Raw genomic sequence first — 22783 nt, forward strand, 5'->3', positions numbered from 1 at the left:
CTTGGTACAGAAAAATATAAACTCTCGTACAAAACGTATGACTTACCCGGGTAGGCGGTTGTAGATTTAAGGGGTATAAATAGAAAAATGGTGTAAAAAAATACTTCGAATAAAAATAAAAAGTCGATTTTCGGCAGAATGATAGGGAACATGTTGCTTGAGGCATTCCAGGAATTTTAAGTCGATATAACTGTTCAATTCGAAGTAATTGCAAAATAAAAGGGCAAAACTTACCCAGGTAGGCGGTTGTAGATCTGAAGGTTAACGCCAATTGCAATCCAACGTTTTGTACATAGTTCCGTAACATTGGACTTTCTTTTTAAAGTGGTCGCAACGGGTATTTCAGCTAAAACTAGTTATCGTTAAAAACCCATTTCAATCACAAAAAGCCATGAAGTAAGTAATGTTATTGATTTCAATAACTGTTTTATCTTACCGGTTTTAAATATCGCTGGCTTTTCGGCAATGGGTGGCCTTACGGTCATTGTATCTGTATGACATTGAACCGATGGAGCTTAAGGACCCGGAGAGTAAAAATAAGTTTAACGCATATAAATTAAAAAAAAACTTTTACGCATTTTACATTTTAAAAACTTTTACGCATAAAAATATTAGATAATTCCACTTGCTACTTACATGGAATATCGCGATGAAGAAATTGAGTGAAGGTGAAAGGGAAAATATACCAAGTCGTTCTCTCGTTGCTATTCATATTGCTAAAACAACCAACTCTGTCAATACACCTGCCACGGATCAACTGGTTTGCAGGTTGACTTCACCTCCTCGTAAGTATTACAATATTGATGGTTCAATTACTGCATACAGTCTGACAAGAAAGTATCCGTACAGTCACCAATTTCAACTTCAAGCCTAGTTATCTCAGCGACTACGTGACCTAGGACAATCATTTAAACGACATCTCGTAGATAAACTTCTATTCTATCCAATGAGGTCTTAACATTTCGAAAAAGTTACTTGTAGGTCACTTTGTTCTATAGAAACCCAAAAAAAGGCTCAAAATCGATGACAAAAAAGTATTCGTACACCCGACTTTCTTGACCAAAAACACCGGTAGTCAAAATATCAGCCTAGTCATTATTTAGAGTTATCAAGTGTCTAAAAGTATGGCGGCAACAATTTTATATCTATTATTTTTATATTTTAACGTGAAATGGCCGGTGAAACTAGGCAAACAGCTGCAACCGATAGAGAACTATCTTTTTCTTGTGATGTAAAGGGAACCTAACTTGGCAAGTTTATGAACCCTGTGAAAAATCTCATGCTAAGTCTCAGGAACTTATAATTCGTCGAATTAACCAGGATGCAACTAGACTAAACCCCGCAAACAGACACCTTTCGTGGTTACTCAATCGCTATGGGAGGGTGATTGCTCGAAAAGCTATTAAGTTCTTCATACTTCGAGTCCTCAAACATGACGAACGAAGTGTCTAGTGCATCAATCATATGATTTGGATTTCAACTCTTAAGAAGGTTTTTTGTAAATAACAATTACATTGCATTAATGTAAGTTGCAAACTTTTCATTTCCTAGGAAAGAATAAGAAAGACTGGGGATTTGCAAATCGCTGTATTTTGATGCCATTGGCGTGTAGGCTCAGTGTTTTATACACTATATACAGACAAAATTAAGCAATTTTGGCCAAAAAACGAGTAACAATAGACACCAGACGTCGAACTCAACCATCATTACGAGCAACGTTATTCCAACTATAAAACACAGTAGTTGAGAGTTTGTGTTATGGTGTTCCATTAAGACCATTAATCGAACTGGAAATATTGAATTAAATATGAATCATCTGTGGGACATAGTCTACTTCGCCCATTTTGTCACTTGAACAAGCCATGGCTAGGTTAAACTTTAAATGTTCAATAATATGCTCTCTGAGTCAAATAACGATCCCAAGAATAGACCATGTATTGTCCAAGAATTACCACTTTATGAGACCGTACAAGTGTTGACGATACTCCTAAAGTCTCCGGAATCGATCTCTGTACAACATTTGTCGAAAGACGCCTAGATTTACCATGAACGGGACATTATCTTGATCTTAGTAGACCCCTTTAGAAACATTATAGAAATCGGGTCAAATTTCCAGCATCTTTCGAAAAAAAAAACTTGTAGAAATGATGCCTTGGCACTTGCTGGCCATTATTGAGGCAAGTGGCATTGATTGTAACATATTGGCACATCAGGTACCGATGGCACATCATCAATACTCATCATGTACGGATACTTTTTTGTCATCGATTTTGAGCCTTTTTTAGGGTTTCTATAGAACAAAGTGACCTACAAGTAACTTTTTCGAAATGTTAAGACCTCATTGGATAGAATAGAAGTTTATCTACGATATGTCGTTTAAATGATTGTCCTAGGTCACGTAGTCGCTGAGATAACTAGGCTTGAAGTTGAAATTGATGACTGTACGGATACTTTCTTGTCAGACTGTATATCTCTTACCGTGAAAAGTTTTCTCTTCCACAGCAGTTAGTTCAAGCTATCGTAAGAAATAAAAAATTCGCGCACCACCACAAGCGTAGCGTAGCAACAATAGCAGCAGAGTTGGGCCACCAAAACACATGGGTGCGAATTCATATGCAAAAGAACGAAGTAACATATCAGCCAAAATGAACCCACATGATAGTGGCAAAACCCCGTCAAATCTGGGTTCAGATCCGTACAGATGTGAGTCCGAACCTAGATGCGCGTATCCTTAGCTCTTTCCAACATCCCTCGAGATATCGGGATATCTGCAGGGATGTTTGACAGACGATGGGTACGAGAGAACAAAGGAAATCTGTAGACGTCAAAGATCTGCACAGATTAATATGTGACGTCTACGGGCTGCTTTAGTCGGCAGACGGTTAGTTGCTGCTTTCCGTCAAACCGCCATAGTGAGAATCTGTCTATCCGACTCCGGCTGTGTCTGTTAGCAAAACGAATAGCTTGACGGACAGCGAAAAACCAGGTGCTTGGGTGGGAGTGGGCCAACGATGTCAACGTTAATGTGCGCGAACCTGGTTTCCGGGGACGAGTAGCGTACGAGCGGGCTGTATGTATGCCGATGTACTTTTTGACAGGGCAAGCAGCTTTGTACGAAGTCCCTGGTGTCTCGGCGGATGTTCAGCCAGACGAAGTGTTCTGTCATTAGCTTGACAGTGATCCTTATGCCGGGATGGCACATGTCGTGGACAGCATGCAGAAGTTGTTGTTGGAAAGGCGTTGTCGCGTACGGTCGGATTACACCGGTTGGGCAATCACAGTAGAGTGCTTCGGTACTACCAGGGATTACTACTTTTTGGAGAGTCAGGTCCGTCTTGATTTTACCGTTGATGATATCGGCGAGTTCAGGATTGCGGGACTGATCTTCTGCCAGTTTGTCGTAGTCGATGGTGGAGACAGACCGGATGGACTCGATGCGGGAGACTAGGTCGGCCGTTATATTTTTTTCGCCTTCTACGTGTAGGACGTCGGTGGTGAACTGGACGATGTAGTCGAGATGTACGCTTTTCATCAGTCGCTGGAAAAAGCATCGCCACGGCAAGCGCGACTAGCGGCTTGTGATGGTGGAAGTTTCGCCCTTCCAGATGGTGTCGAAAGTGTCGCACGGCTAGGTATACAGCGGCCAGTTCGCGGTCGTATCGATTTTTTGGAAAAAAAACCGAGAGGCTGCAGCTGTCCATCGATACTGCTGCGGCGAAATCGGACGCGTCACACCATAGGGAGAGTTCGGCGTCGCTCTCCGGGTGTGCCAACAAAGTGGCGCCTGCCAGTTGTAGTTTGTGTCTCGCCTTTTGTTTCCCGGAAAGAAGTAAGAAAGAAGTTGATCATCGCCAGGAATTTCTTGAGGTTCATGGCGGTGTTTGGTCTCGGGAACGTTTGGATGGGCTCGCCTTTTTTCGGGAGTGGCTGGATCCCGTCGGTTGTGACGTGGTGACCCAGGAAGGAAATTTCCGGTTTGGAGAAATCACACTTGGCCACGTTGATGGTCAATATGTGCTCCGTGAGACGGCTAAATAATTGGAGAAGGTGTCGTAGAGGGGACGTAGAGAAGACGATGATGTGATCTATGTACGGGAACACGAAGTCCAGTCCCCGTAGCGCGTCGTGGATCAGCCGTTGGGGTGGTAATGGCCGTTTTGGCAATGGCATCCGGATGGATTGGTATCTGATGGTACGCCTTGTGGAGGTCGACCTTTGAGAAGATGTTTTTTCCACGTAGCTGTATTGTGAAGCCTGTCCGCTATGGCAGCGGATATCGGTCTGGGACGGTTTTCGCGTTCAGTGCCCTGTAGTCTCCACAAGGGCGCCAAGTGCCGTCCGCTTTCCCCTTCATGTGAAGTGAACTGGACTAGCTGCTGATGGACGGTCGACACACTCCTAGCTGTAGCAGGAATTGGAATTCGGCCCGGGCTGCTGCGTATTTCTCTGGTGTCAATATCCGCGTTTGAGTGAAGTTTGATTGACCACTCGTCTCTGTCCGGTGCGTCACTTCAGACGGGAGAGATGTTCCGGGGCCGCTGAGCGTTGTTAGTTGTGGAAACTCGTTGAGCAGCCGGGTTATTGGCGATGTTGCGTCGTAGACCTTAAGCGTTGGTTCCCGTTGATCTTGGTCGGGAATTCCAGGTGCGCTAAGGTTTGTTGTCGCGTCCACCAAGCACCTCCGGCGCAGGTCGACTAACAGATGGAAATGTTGGAGGAAATCGGCACCTATAATCGCTATCCCAACCTCTGCGATTATGAAGTTCTTCAGATACGCGCGTCGTAGACCGAGGTCTAGGGTGTACAGCGATTCGCCGTATACTTTAATGGGCGTTCGGTTGGCGGCAAACAGGTGCATGGTGATGGCTAAGTATGTTTTGTGTTCCTGGATTTGTGGATGACGGAGACGTCGGCGCCGGTGTCTATAAATCTTTTGTTGTGTTTTTCGGTCCACGACAATAAGGCAATGGCTTGCTGGTGTTATTGTTTGAACTTGCTTGCAGTCTTCTCCGGTATTTTCACATAAAGAGGTACTCGCGTTATTGCGGTTAACGCTTTCTTTCGACTGGTGGCACTTCCACCGACGAAACCAAACATGTTATTGCGCCCCTGCTGCTGTTGTGGCTCGAACGTGCACAGGTCCTGGCACTTTTTCATGGCGTGTCCGAAACGCTGGTGGGAGTAACAGAACTCGCCGATTTTCGATCGGTTTGAGGACCGCGAGAGGGAGCACTGCCGGTGTTGAGGTTCTGCACGACGTTGTTGGACTGCCATTCCATCCAGGCGTTTGGAAAGCTCGGCTACCTGTCGCGAAAAGAGTTCGACTGCGCTCGATGTAACTTCCACGATGCTTTGGTAGGGGCCCGTGCGATGGTGTAATGCATAGGAGTCCATTACTGCGTCGGCGACACTTACTTTTTCTGCTGCGGCTGCTGGGGCGGCGATCACGGCGCATTGGATGAGCGGAGGCAAACGTTCTATCTGTTTTCGCACGAAGCTGCGGGCTTCGGATTTCGCAAAGAAATTCACACGTTGGAATTCACTAGGTTAAAAACGATAACTTTTTATTCTTTCTATAACGGTATTTGTTTCTAGCACTTAAGAACACTATTAAACATGACTGACGATTTAGCATGAAGCCTTGGGTTTCACGTCGAAACCGGGTTAGCGTGAAAGGTCGGGTTTGATCCACGCGGCGTCAAACCGAAAGGAGAAGAGCCTTTCACGCAGAAACCGGATAAGCACGGAAGTTATCCGGTTCGTGCAATAAAGCCATCGATATGCGGATCGATGGCTCGTTTTTCCGTCATGTCCCGTCGGTGGACACTGCGACCACACGGCCGTGCACGGGTCGCATTCGGCGTGAAAACCCGGGTAAGCTCCGTGCCTTCTCGTGCTGCCGGGCCTTCACGGTATGCTGTTTACTGCCCGATGTCCGTGCCGCACCAAGTCGTTCCTGTTGCGTGCAGATCCTTGCGCTGCGTGCCTTCTCGTCCTCCGTACCTCTTCGTGTTGCCGCGCCGCCCAGATCCTACTTCATGCAGTCAGGTGCTCGCGCCGCGCCGAGTCTCTTCGTGCTGCCGCGCCGCCCAGATCCTGCTTCATGCCGTCTGGTGCTCGCGTCTCGCCGAGTCTCTTCGTACTGCCACGCCTGCCTCTTGTTACCTGGTGCTCGCGCCGCATATTCTCGTTCCTGCTCCGTGGCTTCTCGCGCTGCCGCACCTTCACGGTCTGCTGCTTGCTGCCCGATGTCCGCGCCGCACCGAGGCGTTCCTGCTACGTCCAGATCCTTGTGCTGCGTGCCTCCTCGTGGCTCCTTGTGCTGCGTACCTCCTCGTGTCGCACCGCAATGAGCCTCCTCGTGCTGCCGTGCCTTCAGAGCATGTTGCTTGCCGCCTGATATCCGCGCAGAGTCGTTCTTACTCCGTGCCACTACGTGCCGGGTCCGTGCCTCTTCGGTTTAGATCTGCTATCTGCGCAGTTGACGCTGAACGACGCAGGTATCAAGATCCCGGTGAACAAGCAGTGTGAACAAACATCATGCTCACCGACGGAAGCTGCACCCAGGACATCAGTGTCTTCGTGATACCCGGTCTCACTGACCAACCTGCCCGCATCATTGGACCAGCCGAGTTGGACTTACCAAACGTGGTAAGTCACAGATGCGAAGTTCCATCATTCTGGAACAACCGACCATCCTGGGTGCCAAAATATGCTTCAATGCTTTGGGGCAAGGCTTCCTTGCCTACCAAAGAGCTGACTCGCCAAAATTCCAAAATCGGCTGGCTTATTGGAGGAATACTACGTGACATGACCTCAGCAAACTTAAGGAGTTGTCTGGAACGATTCTGGACAATCGAAGAACTCCCAAATGACGCTTCCGACTACACAGCCTGGAAACAACACGAACACGAATCGCACTTTGAGGACCATACCTCCATCGAGGACGATGGTTGGTACATTATGCAAATCCCCCACGGGGGGAGCTGAATCAACTGGATAATTCAATGGAGCAAGCGAGACGCCGCTTCTTCGTGCTATAAAGTCATATTTCTAGCGACGAACCCACCTACGTTGAAGATGCTACGTGATCCCTTATTCCTGTGTGGAAAAGGGGGACCCAACCACCGCGAAACTACGTTGGTGTTGGACGCTTGAGCGAAATCAAGACGAGATTCTTTTTGAACGAGCTCCAAGCCGTTGGACCCGTCACCCACCTGGACTTATTTCGAATCTGGATAGAATTTCGCACTCAAACCGTGGTGGCGACCCCTGGCATCGTATAGATTTACCGGCAAGTGAGGGTTTCCGAGCCCGACACTTGGATGCTGCGCATCCCATAGCGCGTCAAGCCAAATGATACGGTGCAACTTATCTGACTCCTAACCGTTACGTGCGGCGAGGCTGCTTCGTCTGAACAGCGCCTTGTAGCCCAAATAAGCCGGGAAAGAAGTGCGCACTTCTGATGCAAGGGTAGCTGACGCCATCCAATCATCGTTCTACATGGACAACCTTTCGTTGGGCGGGTCGACTCCTGAGCAGCTACGTGAGCTAATGACAGGCGTCGAATGAGCACTCAACATACGCGGGATCCCCGCGGAAAAAAGCGCTCACCTCTCTTTAATTTCCACCCGTTTCACACTACTTCCACCATTATTTTAACCCCTTGATCCACAAACTCCTATACCAACCATCCCCATACTTCATGCACTCCCCTTTGCTTCGCCTTTCCCGTCCATGGTTCAACGCAGTGAGCAGCTACGCTCAGGATCTTCTCCTCCATTCCGTATTCTACCTCCTGCTTCAAACAAAGTAGTTGAAACTTTAGGTATATCGAAAGTCAAACTTTTGTCATTTGTATCCTTGTCCACGTAGTTTAACCAAGAAAGTATTTTGTCGAGTCGGGTTTTCTTCAGAAAAGATTGAATAATGTTGATTCAAAATGAATAAAAATACATCCCAGATTTTATTGCAACGATAATAATATCAAAGAAACTGCAATGCACCAATGGTTTTGACATTTCTATTTGCTTTATCATTTACCACATAACCTTGAGTTCAACAGCCTTGGTGTTAGCTATCGAAACGCCATTGCTCAGTTGTGTTGATGATTCTGTGATGTAGAATCGTGTGCCAAAAAATGGGCAAAAAAGTGTGTTTATTGGTGATGTATCGTAAGAAATCTACCATGGAACCAACATTGGGAAGTAAGATTCCTTATACAGGTAAGTGTTGTTCATAATTTGTCAGTACAGCAACGAAATACCTCCAGCAACACCTTGCGGTATTCTTGTTCAATTGTAATTGCCCGGTCAAAGGTATTAATCAAATGTGATTGCTTATCTTTTCTTTTCTTTCAGGGTCCAGTGCAACAATGAATAAATAAAGTGAGATGAATAAAAATCTAAATGAAATTGTGTGAAAACTAAAAAATACATTGTGTCGTGGTTTTTTGTTCGATGACATTTCGACTCCGGGCATTCGGGGGGGCCCGGGTAAGGGAGTATGGTTAGGAGGGTATGGAAGGGGAGTGCGGAAGCTTGAAATAGGGGAAAACCCACTCAAAAGTCACTCAACATCGCTCACAATCATACAAAATCCTGTAACAAGAATAGTCATGTTACAGGCACGATAGGGGCTTGTTACAGGAGTTCTTTTCAGCAGGGATGCCACTACAAAAGTGGGCATCTAACTTACCAGATAGTCCAGTTAGATAGTCACCGGAAAGATTCAGCTACAAGATCTCTGGTGAGATGGTTTCGGATAAGACGAAGTCGCATCATCTCATATGATCGAAAACTGGAACGGATTCGCCAGCTACCTGCCGCTTTTCAGACATCCCCAATCCCGAGGAGGGCATGACCATGTCTGGCTTCAGCGACGCATCTACGAAAGCTTATGGATGCGCCATTTACCTTCGCTTTCTGGACGACCAAGGAAACCCGCAATCCCGGTTAATGTGCTCCAGGTCACGATTGGCACCCAGCGAAGAGGTGACCTTGCCGCGACTCGAATTGCAAGGAGCAATGCTTCTTGCTCGACTCTATGCCAAAATAAAGGACGCCTCTGGCACCCGGATAAGCCAAACCCGTTGGTGGACTGACTCTCAGGTGGTGTTGGGTTGGATACGTTCCGACAACACTAAGTAGGAAATGTACGTTAAGAACCGGGTGGCAAAATTCACGCTGCCACGAATTGACTGGATTGGAGCTACGTGCCGACGAAACTCAACCCAGCCGACATCGTGTCCAGAAGTCTACCTGCCAACAAGCTAATAAACAGCGAGACGGCGAACTCTTGGCGCAACGGACCGAGTTTTATAATTACCGACGAAAGGCCAATCATGCCTCAACTCAACTACGTGACTGCGTTGGAGAGGCTGTCGGTGCTCCTCTATTGCTGACAGGCATGATGAGGAACGATTCTGATGACTTGTTATCCCAATACAAGCACCATACAGCGTTTTATATCTCACCTAGCAACCGCAGCAGTGTATGTAGAACATCAAAAATGATAGCCTACTGCAGAGTATTTGATGTTGAATCGCAAAACCCACAAATGGCAACACAAACGGGTAAGTAGAAAAACCATCACTTTCTAGGATCTACCAGAATGAAAGTTGTCGCGTGGATGTTCGAAGTAGGCACGACCAGTCAAGGGGTGCAGGTAAAAGTAGGGGAAAATCGCTTTCCGATCGCAAACATACTTTTGCGAGGATTGTTGTGATTCGCGCTCGTCAAACATCCGTGAGACAACTTTCATTCTGGTAGATCCTAGAAAGTGATGATTTTTCTACTAACCCGTTTCTGTTGCCACTTATGGGTTTTGCGATTCAACATCAAAAACTCTACAGTAGGCTATCATTCTTGATGTTCTGCATGCACTGCCGCCGTTGCTAAGTGAGATGTAAAACGCTGTGACTCTACGCGCACCCGTATCCTCCGTGGAAAAATCAGGGCCCCTTCAGCTAGACGAATTGGGGTACGGACTCCAACTAATAATACGTGTGATGGAAGTTACGTGCTTCCCCAATGAGGTCAAGGAGAGACAAGACTCCGGGTCAGTCGCTCCCAAAGGTCCCCTGCAATACCTCAAACCAGCAGTGAAGGATAAGGTGATCTACGTGCGGGGACAATTTGGGAAAGGTGTCTTGGCTTCGTCCGCCAAATCAGAATTTCCTAATTGTCCTCGCGCACCTCGTGCTTAGTCGGTGATCTCAGCCCGGACAGCAGCTCATCGTCATGCCGTGGGTTAAGTTGGAAGGTAAAGGTGTCCGAAGAGGTGTCCCACCAGAGGCCGAGCACTTTCTCAACCGCAGATTGGCAGCACAAGTTTACAATCCCGACGGAATCTGCTCCCAACCGTAACTCATCCGCCACCCGTCGTGAGTTCGAAACCCAGTAGCGAATCTCAAAGCCGCCTTGAGCGTGAATTGAGCAAACGTCGTATCAGCGACCTCGCAGGAGCATATATGGAACAAGCTATGCCTTGGCGGGGTTGTACTTGGCAAAGCGGGTCCAAACACGGTCCAGCCTAACCGTGTCTTCTCTGCCATCGGCTCACCCACCCGTCCCTCCTTGCTCTTGAGGGAAATTCCTAAATGACCGTTGTCGATACCAATTAGGATCCTAGGAACCGCCTTGTCGTAGGATGCTATGGGGAGGCCTTTCAGATGCTCGAATCGCTTCGCCAGCTCTTCCATGCACGCCGACTGCTCGGAGAGGGACAGGCTTCGCACCGTGTGGACCTTTGCGAGCTCAAAAATCTTTGCCGAAGGATCGACTCCCGAAATGGTCATCTTCACCTCCACCGATTCATCCTCCTGCCTCACACTGTCTCCTGTCATCTTCAAACATAACGGATGCGGCACCCCAACCAACCCCAACTCATCGATCAACGAACGATCGACAAATGTCGATGATGCTCCATCATCGAAGAAGGCGAGCGTGTTTACCTTCTTTCCACCAGCACCATATACTACAACGGGTGCATACCGAAACAAGGTGTTAGTGCCGTTAATGTGCGCGTTGCAGTGTTCGAGTGCGCGTCCCGGCTCGTTTATGATGGTAGTGGTGTGCGCGAATCCGGTAGTGTTTGTCCCTGTTTGTGCCGTCGTGATGCTCGCCTGATCGTAAACAGCTGGGTTCTTGTTAACGTTTTTCCTCGGCTCCGAAGGGTGCGTGTTGCTGCCGCTGCCGCCGTAATGCAGCAGCCGGTGATGTATTCCGCGACACCTGTTCTCGCCACAAGTGTCCCGCACGCGGCATGTTTTCTTTTGCCTGCGTAGGCACCTTTGGCACAGTCCTTCACCAGCAACGTACGCTGCCGTGGGGTGAGCGCAAGAAAACCGCTGCAAAGCACCAACTACTGGCACTCTCCACTGCACACTATGCAGGGGTCATCCTTCCGGGTTTCCGCGGTGTGGTAGTTGATCCCTTTTGGTCCTTTTGAAGCCGGAAAATATTTTCGAAATAAACATCGGCCATTGCGTGATGTCCCCCGAAGACGTTGGGAGATCATCCGTGATCCGCCTGGCCGCCTTCTGTGTCGCGTTCAGCTCACGTGTGCAGTGTGACGGTTCTCTCACGGTGCTCGACGGCCCACCATTTCCCGCAGCCGGAGCCGCCATCGCGTCGTGCCGCTCGCTGGTGGCAGGATGGCTTCGACCGGCACGGGAATGGTGGAAGTCATCCAAGTATTGCCGCCATCTCGCATATTCTTGGGACTGACGTTCCTGGTAATCCAGCTGATTTGGTACTGGTGCCACCGAGTGACGCCAACTTGTGACACCCGCCATACCATGACCTCCCCGGTGTACAAAAACTTGTATGCAATCACTGAACGCCATACATTAGAATTACTGAACGCCATATGCTTGAATTACTGAACGCCAAGCAATAGGAGTCTTTTTGATATATGGCGTTCAGTAATTCGAAAAATGAGAGGAAAGAACTCACTCTCCTTCTTTTATGGGTTACCCCTCCTCGTTTCTTCCTTCCCACATTTTTCCCCATACCCTCCGGGTCTACCAATGCCCACGAGGGAAATGTCATCCGAAAATGTAAACAACAACTATTTTGGAATTTACCTTTAGGTTATGTTACCGTTTTATTAATTTAATTTCTCTTTTTACACTTCACTGGCACTACTCCTAGGTCTACTTCTGGCAAAACCTGCAAAAGAAGAAAGACTATATCACTTATTATGTACAATTATGCACAATATAAAGATGGAATACTTATCTTCTTTCCATTGCCAGCATCAAGTGGAAGAGCGTTGACAATACTGAAGCACGATCGATTTTCATCTGCTTTACATGTTAAAATGAAAGCAAACACTTTATTAACCAATCTTATCTATTAACGAGCTTGGTTAGATTGAAAACACAACTATTTTTCACACTTATATTTTTACTGCACACGACGCACTCCAAGTGCTGCTGGCAGCTATCAACACTGAACTAGAGTTGGAACGTTGGAGCTGGATCGTATGTATTCATTTGCTCCATATAAGAAATTTTTCATTCCATCCGTAAATTAAGTTTTATTGGCTCCTCATATTGCATTATGAAGATTCATTGTGCTTAAAGATTGACCCACTCGTTGGTAAGTGGCAAATGACTGGCATGCAGACAATTTGACGAAAGCTGTTCGCTCCGGAGCAATCATTTACCGGTAACAAATTGTTTGAAAGCTTGTAATTACATAAGCTGTGAAATCATATAGCCACCTGAATACCAGCTCCTTGCTCACACGGGACAGGTAGACTAGCATTAACCACTTGCCAATTTCAGGCTTTACTGCGTACCCTACTACCAATTTTGAATGAACTCAGGCCTATCCCCGTGGATCGGAGCGAGACGCAGCGACTGACTTATGCTCCGTCGCATTCGCGCTGCAGCGCCGAAATTTTTCAACCCGCTCTTGAGTGAAACTTTGCATGAAAAATGAAATAAAGCGACGGATGGAAAGCATAAACCGTTACAGTTTGAACGGAAAGTTTATTTTTGAACTTTGGATGGCACCGGTGCTGCCACCAACGGTAGAACATTTTCCATTGTAAACAATATTGACGCTTTCAAATCTATTATCGATGCACAATAAAGAGAAGAAATAAAACAAACATAGCTCCTCAATGGTTATTCCTAGCCAAGTGCATCATACAGACAAAAGATAGTCCCACTAAATACCTACCCAAGGAGAACCCTGCTGCACTTGCCTACCAAAGGTATCCATGCCTACCTAAAAGAACCTTGCCGAGTGTATTTTTGGTAGGCATGGACACCTCATAACCTACCAATAATTTGTTTTGGGAGGCACCGCAGTGGAAAGAGGTACTGGCTGTCAAACCTTTGTTTGTTTACTGTTTACTGTTTACTGTGCAAGTCTGGCCAACTAGCAAGCATTCGAAAACAGGAAGGGACGATGACCCTCATCGACAGGTATAGAAACTGCAACGCAGTGTAAATAGTTGGTCGGTGGCCAACGGACTTCGCGGCGATCATCGGTTGTTACCGGTTGTAACATAGTATCGGTGGCCAGTGTTCGATAGCAGCGCTTGGATTGACCGACTCGGGGTGGTCAACCGGGGCCGTGTTAACTCGCATCAGACAGTAAGTACGTGTGTAAGAACCCACAGCAGAGAGTTCTTACTGATGATGATTTGTCCGTGCTTTTCACACATTTCAGGGTCTCGACAAGGAGGAAGAAGCGGCTTGAAATAATCATCAATACGTTCTACGTGTTTTCACTGGCCATGACGGAGTGCTGCTGCACATCGTACATCGAAGGAGCCTGCTACGATCCGTGGTCGCTGTTTGCCAGTACGAACCAGAGGAGGCGTCGGACGATTTCTGAACATTTCCCCTGATTGCCTACCGAACCGGACGATATATATATAATATTATAGATGTATCAAAATAATAAAACAATCAAAAATATTTTCCTGTATGAAAATAATTATTATGGGAAAGAAAAGATATCCTGAACCCAGCTCATATAATCTACTACGAATGGGTATACGTTTTTTACGCGTATAGCCAGAAATAGGTGTTATAAACACGTTGCACAGTCACGTTGTCAAAACAGTTCTCTTTTGCGGTGTCCCGCAAGTATCAGGAGAATTGTTTTACCCTTCTTTTCAGAAGTGTTTTACATCCAAAATTGCATAGGAAATCTGCTGCAAAAGAAGGTGTAAAACACTTCTGAAAAGAAGAGCGATCAGGTCTCAAGAGAATTCTTTTACATCAAAATGACGCCAAAATTTCTCGTTGGGTATGCAATAATATTTATATCATCTCAATCGCCTCAGAAATGATTGTGTTTTATATTATCAAAGATGTATGATTTCAAAAGCATTCGAAGCATTCTCGTGCGGTCTCTTCAAAGCAACACTCGATAGAATAAAGAATCCTTCGACAGAATTTCTATATGTGGAAATGTTGTCATATACGTTATTACAAAATCGTGTGTGTGTGTTACATTCTTATAATGACAACGAGAAAATAGACAAATATTATTCAATTCGAACGATCTGTTAGCGCATGCACATGCACATGCATATCAGCAATTCCAGCGCTAGAAAAACAAATCACAAGTTTTCTAGTTGCCGGTTCAAGCTGTGTTCTAAGAAGGGCGGATGAGATTGTTTTCCTCCCGCATTCAATTTTTACTCTTCTCCCGCAGTTGCTACCATTGCTACCGCTTTACGTTTTACACCTGTGAATAAACGAATGCATATCAAACTAACAAATGTTCGGCTATTCACAAAGTGTGTCCATTATATTCAAAACATAAAAAATATATCCCAGCGATACATTGATCATTTGAATCAATGATCTCGAACGCCAATTATTGCGAGGTGTTCGACGCTATGGATTCATGTTCGCCATTTGATATTTGAAATATAGAATTCTTTTTCGAGTTTTATCTTCGGGCGTGAAAGAGGTCCAAAAGTGGGGCATTTAATTTTTTAAATAATCGACATAGACTGTCCTTATACCGATCAAATCTTGATTAGTGACAAACGTTTGCATTTCGGGAATATTACAATAACGTTTGCATTTAAAAAATGAGACAAATTTTAACGACTTTTCCTGAAAAAACGGAACACGTTAGCAACTTTCTGTTAAAAGCAAATTAAAAAGTAGCTTTTCGTTTAAATTTAGAACAAGTTTGACATCAACCATCTACGATTGATTTTGTGTTTAACATCCAGCTTAATAGCGGACCTCGTGACCAACGATTATTTAAAACCAGAAGAAGACAAGTGGTAAAAAAACCTAGTACTTTATATTACTTTTGAAGCTTGTTACAGTATTTTTAAAGTGTTTTGTGGTCCCTAAACTCCCATAGAACGGCATATCGTGGCTGAAAATCAGCGAGAAGGATTTGCCCAAAGTCGCTGTTCTTCCTGTTTAGACTTCCGGCGTATGGAGAAGAGTATAGTGTGCAGTGTCTTCCGGAATAAATCAACTTTATCAGAAAACACGATAAAGAGCACGATTCAATGGTTTGGACATACCTAGCCACAGTAAATCATATGTAAAGAGGATCGGAGGAGTTGAACGGGTTAAATATGATTGAAATATCACACACTGCTAACCTTCCTCAAGCCTATCAACTACAACCAATCGAAAAAAAACATTTACAACAACTGAAAACATTCCTACATGGTTGGTTTGGTTGGCTATGCCAAAGTTTCGGCCAAGGCCAACTGGCCGTCGGAAGTTATTTTGAAAGTACTAAAATCTTAATCTTACAATAAAATTTACTTTATTCAATACACGTGTTTGATTTTTTTCTGATCGTCGACGAAAATTTGTCTATTTTTTAATGCAAACGTTAAGGCCGTGTTTCTCAGATCAAAGGTTAATTACAAAGTAACGGAGTAACTTTGTCCGGCAGTGGTTAATTTTCTATCCACCTGAGCAGTTGCTACACGAGTTTATGTATTTATATTAGGGTTACCAGCATTAAAAAAACGAATACATTTTGACTAAGGAGTGCCATCAACCTGCTCTCTTGTAAACTGTCAATACATGATTTCACCTTATGCTGGGAAACGATTATGTCTCCGGCAGAAGAAGATGTTGTAGCGCATTTTGCACACAAAAGTAGCTTTTGATAAGAGCTAGATTTTTATCCGTTACTTCCGAATGCTGTCTCCAATTGGTTTATAGATTTATGTGTAGATCTTTACTAGTTTCCAAAAGACGTAATCTCATGAAACAATCAAATGCTAAGCAATGAAAAATGCGAGGCGACATCGAAATCTGAAAAAAAAATCATTGCAACTTGCAGTTGGATGTAGTGGATGTGGGTAAGCTGTGCAGTTAGTTTTTAACCAGATTTTGGCATGGCCTATCTTTGTAAAAGTAATTTCTTATCTGTAATATATTTCAAGCTAGGTATGAAGCAAAGTTCCTCGTAGAGGAAAAAGTTCCTCGTATTTTGCGATCAAGCATGAAGCAAAGTTCCTCGTAGAGGAAAAAGTACATCTTTCATCATTCGTACTGTTCTGGCTCCGCATCCACTTTTGGTTTGCATGTTCTTAACGTATAAAGCACATGTTACATAAAAAACATGCAACTTAAGCGCTTGGTCACTGTTAATGACGCCGGCAGTACACTGGGCCTAGCGCCAGTTTGTATTGAAATTTAAATCAAACATTTTGCGGTCATATTTTAGTACCTTTTATTACATGTTAAAAATGTGACGAACAACTGTAATAATAACACAAAGAAATTCCATGCGCATATGTATATTTAATGCTGCGCGAAAATATAACAAAAATAATCATACGGTGCGATCGGTTGTCGCCACACGAGTGTGGCAAAACAAGGATCAGCTGGTTCTTGTTAGCGGTTCTTTTTACAAGGTCAACGCGCGTGCGTTATGCACATGTGTGTATCAAGCGACGCGTCCGTGTACTGTCACGCAAACACCAAAGCGGTCAAAGAAAACCCTAGATAAACCCGAGGGTGTTCAAGATTCTCGGTGGACTACTGGAACAATTCGAGATTAACACCCCACACGCTTCGGACTGGCAGAATCAAATGGTAAGTAAAAACTTTAATAACAAAGACAAATATATACATCTTTCACCCTCAGGCAACATATCAACTCCCAAAGCCGAAGGAACGGCGGAACACCTGCTACCAGGCGAGCAGAACACATCAGGAGGTTACAAGAGGACCGCAGAGGGGAGCGAGGCAGCAGAACGAGAAAGGCAGAACAGAACAGAAGAAAGAGAAACAAACGGAACAAGAGTTGTGAAATGTTTTTTTGAATTTTTTCACATTTTTTTGCAAAGGTTCAAAACAAAGCTTAAATTTGTTGAATTATTTCATTAATTATTTCATACGCTTCAATTATTTCATGAACTCCGGTGCTGCATCAGAAATGAACGGAGCTGCTTTAATAGGAAAAGTAGCCGAACACTTCACAGAAAAGCAGCGGTCATTTTCCATAGCGAAATGTTGGTGGGGTACTTGCCTGAGCAATCAAGTTATCTTTTCGACGCACGAGTCAACTATAAAAAGCAGTATTTGATCGAGCAGCGAATATAATTCTAATATTCGTTTTGTCCGTGACTTAATCAGTAGCATAAAATAATGAATAAATGAATAAAGATTATGGTGTTATAATACCATATTTTTTTATCTACGAAAGGACTCGCTCCTTTGCTGGATCGGATGCGAAGATGTCGTTCTTTTCTGGAGCTATCCCATCACTACACTGATTTGTCTTTAGACAGCAGGAATGCTGACGGCTACTATGGAAAAATACGATGGTCAAAAATAAATCTAATTGGTGAGCAAAAAACGTGTTTGCGAAGAAATAAACCATACAAAAAATATGTTTGATTGGATACTATTTATTTGTAAGTGCGTCCGGTTGTATATATTAATCAATCGCACTAAAAATCGGCAGTAACATTGTAGAAAAATATCCGGAATAAAACTTTGACCAGATGTAAATCAAACCTTCCTACTGTGGCAAATGTAGTTAGGTTTCGAGGAGAGTGACCGGGCCGCTACACGAACCGAAAACTCCAACCGAGAACTCAAAAACCGTATAAGTTTACGTCAAAATCTTCTCGGTTCGTGTAGCCGCGTTTTGTGGTACCAATTCTGTGAGCCACGCTACACGAGCCGCAAACTCAAAACTTTGCGGCGCAACGAGGTTTTTGTTTTTGATTTTTCAGTTAACTCAAAAATCTTCCTTCAAAGCAAACAAGATCTTATTTCAATTCACACAAAAAGTAAAAGATGGATAATCTGAAGTGTGGCTAACTACCCTATCGCGGGTCATCGAGTTGAGTACCCAAAACTTGCAACAACGCAACAGGCGTATTGTGCGGAGGCAAGAAGATGGCAACCGTTTGCTGGACAATACTGTAGCAGAGCAAGCAAATGAAACTATAATTAACTTTCTTCGCATGAAGAAGGAAGATTTTGATGTTCTCAAGTTACATAAAAAGTGGTAGAATAAAATATTTTAATCTTTATCATTAAACTTTTTGAAACTTTTAGATTTTGGAATCAGTTGGTGGGCCGGACTTTGCGAACCCCTGATCTATAGTGAATTTATAATTGATATTCTAGCTATAAAATAACAAAATATTAACTAACCGTAACTACAAAAGAAACACGTAAATTTATCACCATATGTTCGTTTATTTTGTTTTTGAGATTTGTTATGTTTACATTTATTTCTTTTTCGTCTTCTTCTTCTGACGCATTTGAGTTTTCGGTTAGCTGCCAAAAACTTCTCGGGTGCAGTTTTCAGCTCACGGAGCTGAAAAGTTTTTGACGTAAACTTCTCGGTTGTTCCCCTCTTCTCGCCGAGAAGTTTTTGAGTTTTCGGGTCGTGTAGCGGGGCTCTGAGAGATATTTGAACCATGGACCCTATAGGGGGTGAAGCAGGAAGGCGGTGGGTGAAGAGTGGCTAGCGGTTGTGTGCAAGCAGCAGTTTTTAGGGTAGGGTGGGTAAAACAGTCAGTGAAACGGGTGGAAATTGTGTGCAAGCACTCATTTTGTACCGCGGGGCTACGTCATGACACCCGCCATACCATGACCTACGATAGGTCGTTCACCCGGAGCGGGGTGAATGCTCGACGGGCGGCTCGGCGCCATCGCGGCTTCGGCTGGTCGCGCACCCGGAGCAGTGTACGAGCTCGACGGGTGGCGCAGCGGCATCGCGGATTCGACCGATGGCGCACTTGTGGTAGCAAGGTGGCTCAACGAGTGATCCTGTGGTATCGCGGTTCCGGCAGGTCGCGCACTCGGAGCAGTGTACAGGCTCGACGAGTGGCCTGGCGCCATCGTGTATTCGGGCTGCTGATCACTCGGAGCAGTAAATTTGGCCGGCACGCCTTGGATCGAACCTCGTTCGATCGCGATGGCGAGCTCCTCCAGCTCCAGCTCCCGTTTCGAGATATCGATCTCGAACGCCCGTCGCTCCAGCGCGAAGCGTTTCCGCGCCAGCTCCAATTCGCGATCAACGATCGAAGGTTTCGCGCGCGATGGCGACGCTGCGCTCGCGCTTCCATCTGAACCCGCGTCACTATGTGTATCTTGAGTGTTCTCCATTGGACCGGCGACTCGCGATGTAGACCCTTTGGGTTTATAACACCGTACGAATAACACCGAATTCGCGACGCAACACTGGTGGTCCCGTTCTAGCCGCAACAAAAACCAACCAGCTAAATCTAAGTTTAGAATTTATTAGATTGTTAGTTAGTTAGTTACTTACGTAATTAGTTATTTAAAACGTTTATATTACCTTTATATTATATTAAACGTTTATATTACCTACAACTAACTGTAACTAACTAATTACGTTTAATTAATATTAAAATTAATTTCCCATCTCTTGCGTTGTTCGATTTGCGGAAAGTAAACATACCTGCCCGCATAACTGCAGTAACTGATCGGTCACCCGTATACTCTGCGAAAGGTAGTGTTTGCTATCCTTGGCATTCTTCTTTTTATTTGTTGTAGTGGAAGATTCTCGCTTACATTGAGATGCTCATTGCAATATACTGAACGCTTTGCTACAGTGCTTTGCAATTCCTAATGCACACGTAGATTCCCACTCCCCCTCTCATGAACCTAGAGTTGGGTCGGACATGCTAAGCATCTCCTCCCCTCTTTTTCACTCACTCTCTCTTACGTTACTGCCTCATTCTGATTTGTTTATTTGTATATCTCTCTTCCCCCTTTTTTCTTTCCCCTGCTCTGTGCAACTGTCTTTCTCTACCTCTGTATAAACCTTATAAAAAGATGACAACAAGTTCGTTGGATAAAAATAGAGCAAACATACTTCTTCAGTTTGTAGTTTACATAAAATGTTTTTTCAGCACTAAAGGTACTAAAAAGCAATCCTTTCTTTTTTAAAAACAAAAAAAATGTTTGAAATTAAGTTACCTTCCAACATCTTACATATCTTGGTCATACACCCAGCTACCTTGGTCATGCCAGTTAATGAAAAAAAAATGAACTCGATGAAACTGGCAACACTTATCCTAGACCTTCACAACAGTAAACAAAGTAAGCTGTCAACTTCACCTGCAGTTCCAACTTGTTCTTCCGTGCGTTTGAAAGATTTGTTTGTTTCAGTTTTTGTTGAAATCAATGTTAAAAATGAATTTGAAAGAGATTATTCACGGTACTTTCGTGTGTGTAGTGCTTTCGATCAGAAACTTGCGCAGTGGAAGTTTCGGTAAAAGAGCGTTTGCAGTGCGTATGCGTATGTGTATGCGTGTTGGTTTCGAGGGCTGTCAGGGCAGTCGAGAAAAACGCTATGACCAAAAAAACGCGTCAAAAACGCTCAATAACGCATAAACTAAATTAAGTTTAAATTTCTTGCGCGTGTATCAATCAGAAATCCTTAGAGTGATAACAAAATTGTTTGGGATTTTGTGATTATTGATGTGCAGTATGTTAAGTGAGACCGATAAATCCTACTTTTTTCTTATGAAAATTCAACGATTGCTTGATATTAAGTACTGTATGTTGAATGCATTTGTCCTATATATTTTACTTATATATTTTTAACAATCACAATATGTGAATGTGAAACTCTGTTTCAACCATCATCATCATCAGCCAGCAGTCAGTAAAACTGCCATTTATTTGCCATAAACACATTTTTGATGTTTACATTTTATAAGCGCATTTGGTATTGGATAATAATATCGTTCAGCGAATGTTCACCGATTAATGTCAATTATTATATGAAGCAGGAATAGTTTCGCAGCTACAGCTAATTTGACTTTGAAGAGTAAGCACGTTTGACTAAATATGTTTGAAAGCTTTTTCATTTGTATAACGATTTTGCGGACATTGCGGCATGGCAGTCGCGTAAACATGGAACGTGAATTTCCATCTGGCGCAGATACTATCCAGTCACGGTTTCTTCAGAGACTACCTGTGTCGCAAGGGGTTCACGTCGTCCCCGCACTGCTCGCGGTGCCCCGAAGTTCCGGAAACGGAGGAGCATACTATATTCAGGTGCCCCAGGTTTTCGGAAATCCGTCGTCGGCTGCTTGGGGAAGGCGAGAGTGACGCGGTAGCTCCGGACAACCTCATGTCGCATCCTCTACGCGGCCAGGAGGAGTGGAGCAGGATAGTCGAGGCCGCCACGAGGGTGATAAGGCTGCTACACAGCGACGTGATGCTGCGCGAGGGCGGCTGGAAGCGATCAGCGGTGGAGGGCTCCCCTGGACTGATGCCCACCATGGTGTCGGGAGACACAGCGCCGGGTCTTTCGGGCGGCACCCCAGCACACCAACGACAGTGCGAAAGGTGGAAACGACGGGTCTCGAAGATCAGCCATGTCACCCGACGAGAAAGTGGCAGTCTCAATGGAGATCACCTCTGGGCGTTAACTCGGCGCGCTGCAACACCAGGGAGATGGTCTCAGAACCACTAATCGAGAGATTGACATAACAGTGTAGCATACGCTACGCACAACACACAATTCCCACGTATCCTTATTATATCACACACTATATTTCAAACCCATAGCTCATCACACTTATCAAACTTTGTAACAACACAACACGCTAGAACCACACAACGTTCTTAATCCACACTGTGTAACACAATGTACAGTCAGGAAAGTTATGACGTAAATCAGAACCCAGAACCCAAAACACAAACCATGTAACTGTTACAATGTTGCAGTCACCAACCACTTGTAACCCATAGAAGGAAGAACCTTGACTTAGGTTACAATGTTGCATAACATGCAACGAAAGTCAATGTCAACCCACTCTTAAGCTAATGAGTCATAAATTAGAAAGACCACAACGCAGACCCTCGAGGCGCTAACGGAGCATAGGCATGTGTCATACGACACCTAGGGAAAGCGTGAGAACCGCGCGTCGAACCAAGCGCATGACGAAGTGACTCAAAGCGGACCAGGAAAAGAGTCTTTCTCCAGGCAAACCAGGAAAACTCAGGAAAGGATAACATTAAACAGATGCAGGTTAAAACTAAGCACAGTTGTGACAAAGAAAGTTTGACTATAAAATAAAGAGGAGGCTGAACGAAAGCAGTTCAATCCCAGTACACCAGTCCGAGAAACGTCACCGCAACCGTCATGTTTCATTACTCCTTGCTAAGTTGGACTCCGAACCCATTTCGTCCCCCGAATTGCAATCATCGTAGCACCGGTTTTGGTATTCATTCCAACAGAGTTGGTATTCATCGTTTTTACCAATTACAACAGCAACCGAGGGGGGTCCGCGACAGCCGAGCGGTAGCGCCGGTTAG

This window comes from Anopheles coustani, chromosome 2 (assembly GCF_943734705.1).
Source record: "Anopheles coustani chromosome 2, idAnoCousDA_361_x.2, whole genome shotgun sequence".
In the NCBI taxonomy this organism is placed as follows: Eukaryota; Metazoa; Arthropoda; class Insecta; order Diptera; family Culicidae; genus Anopheles; species Anopheles coustani.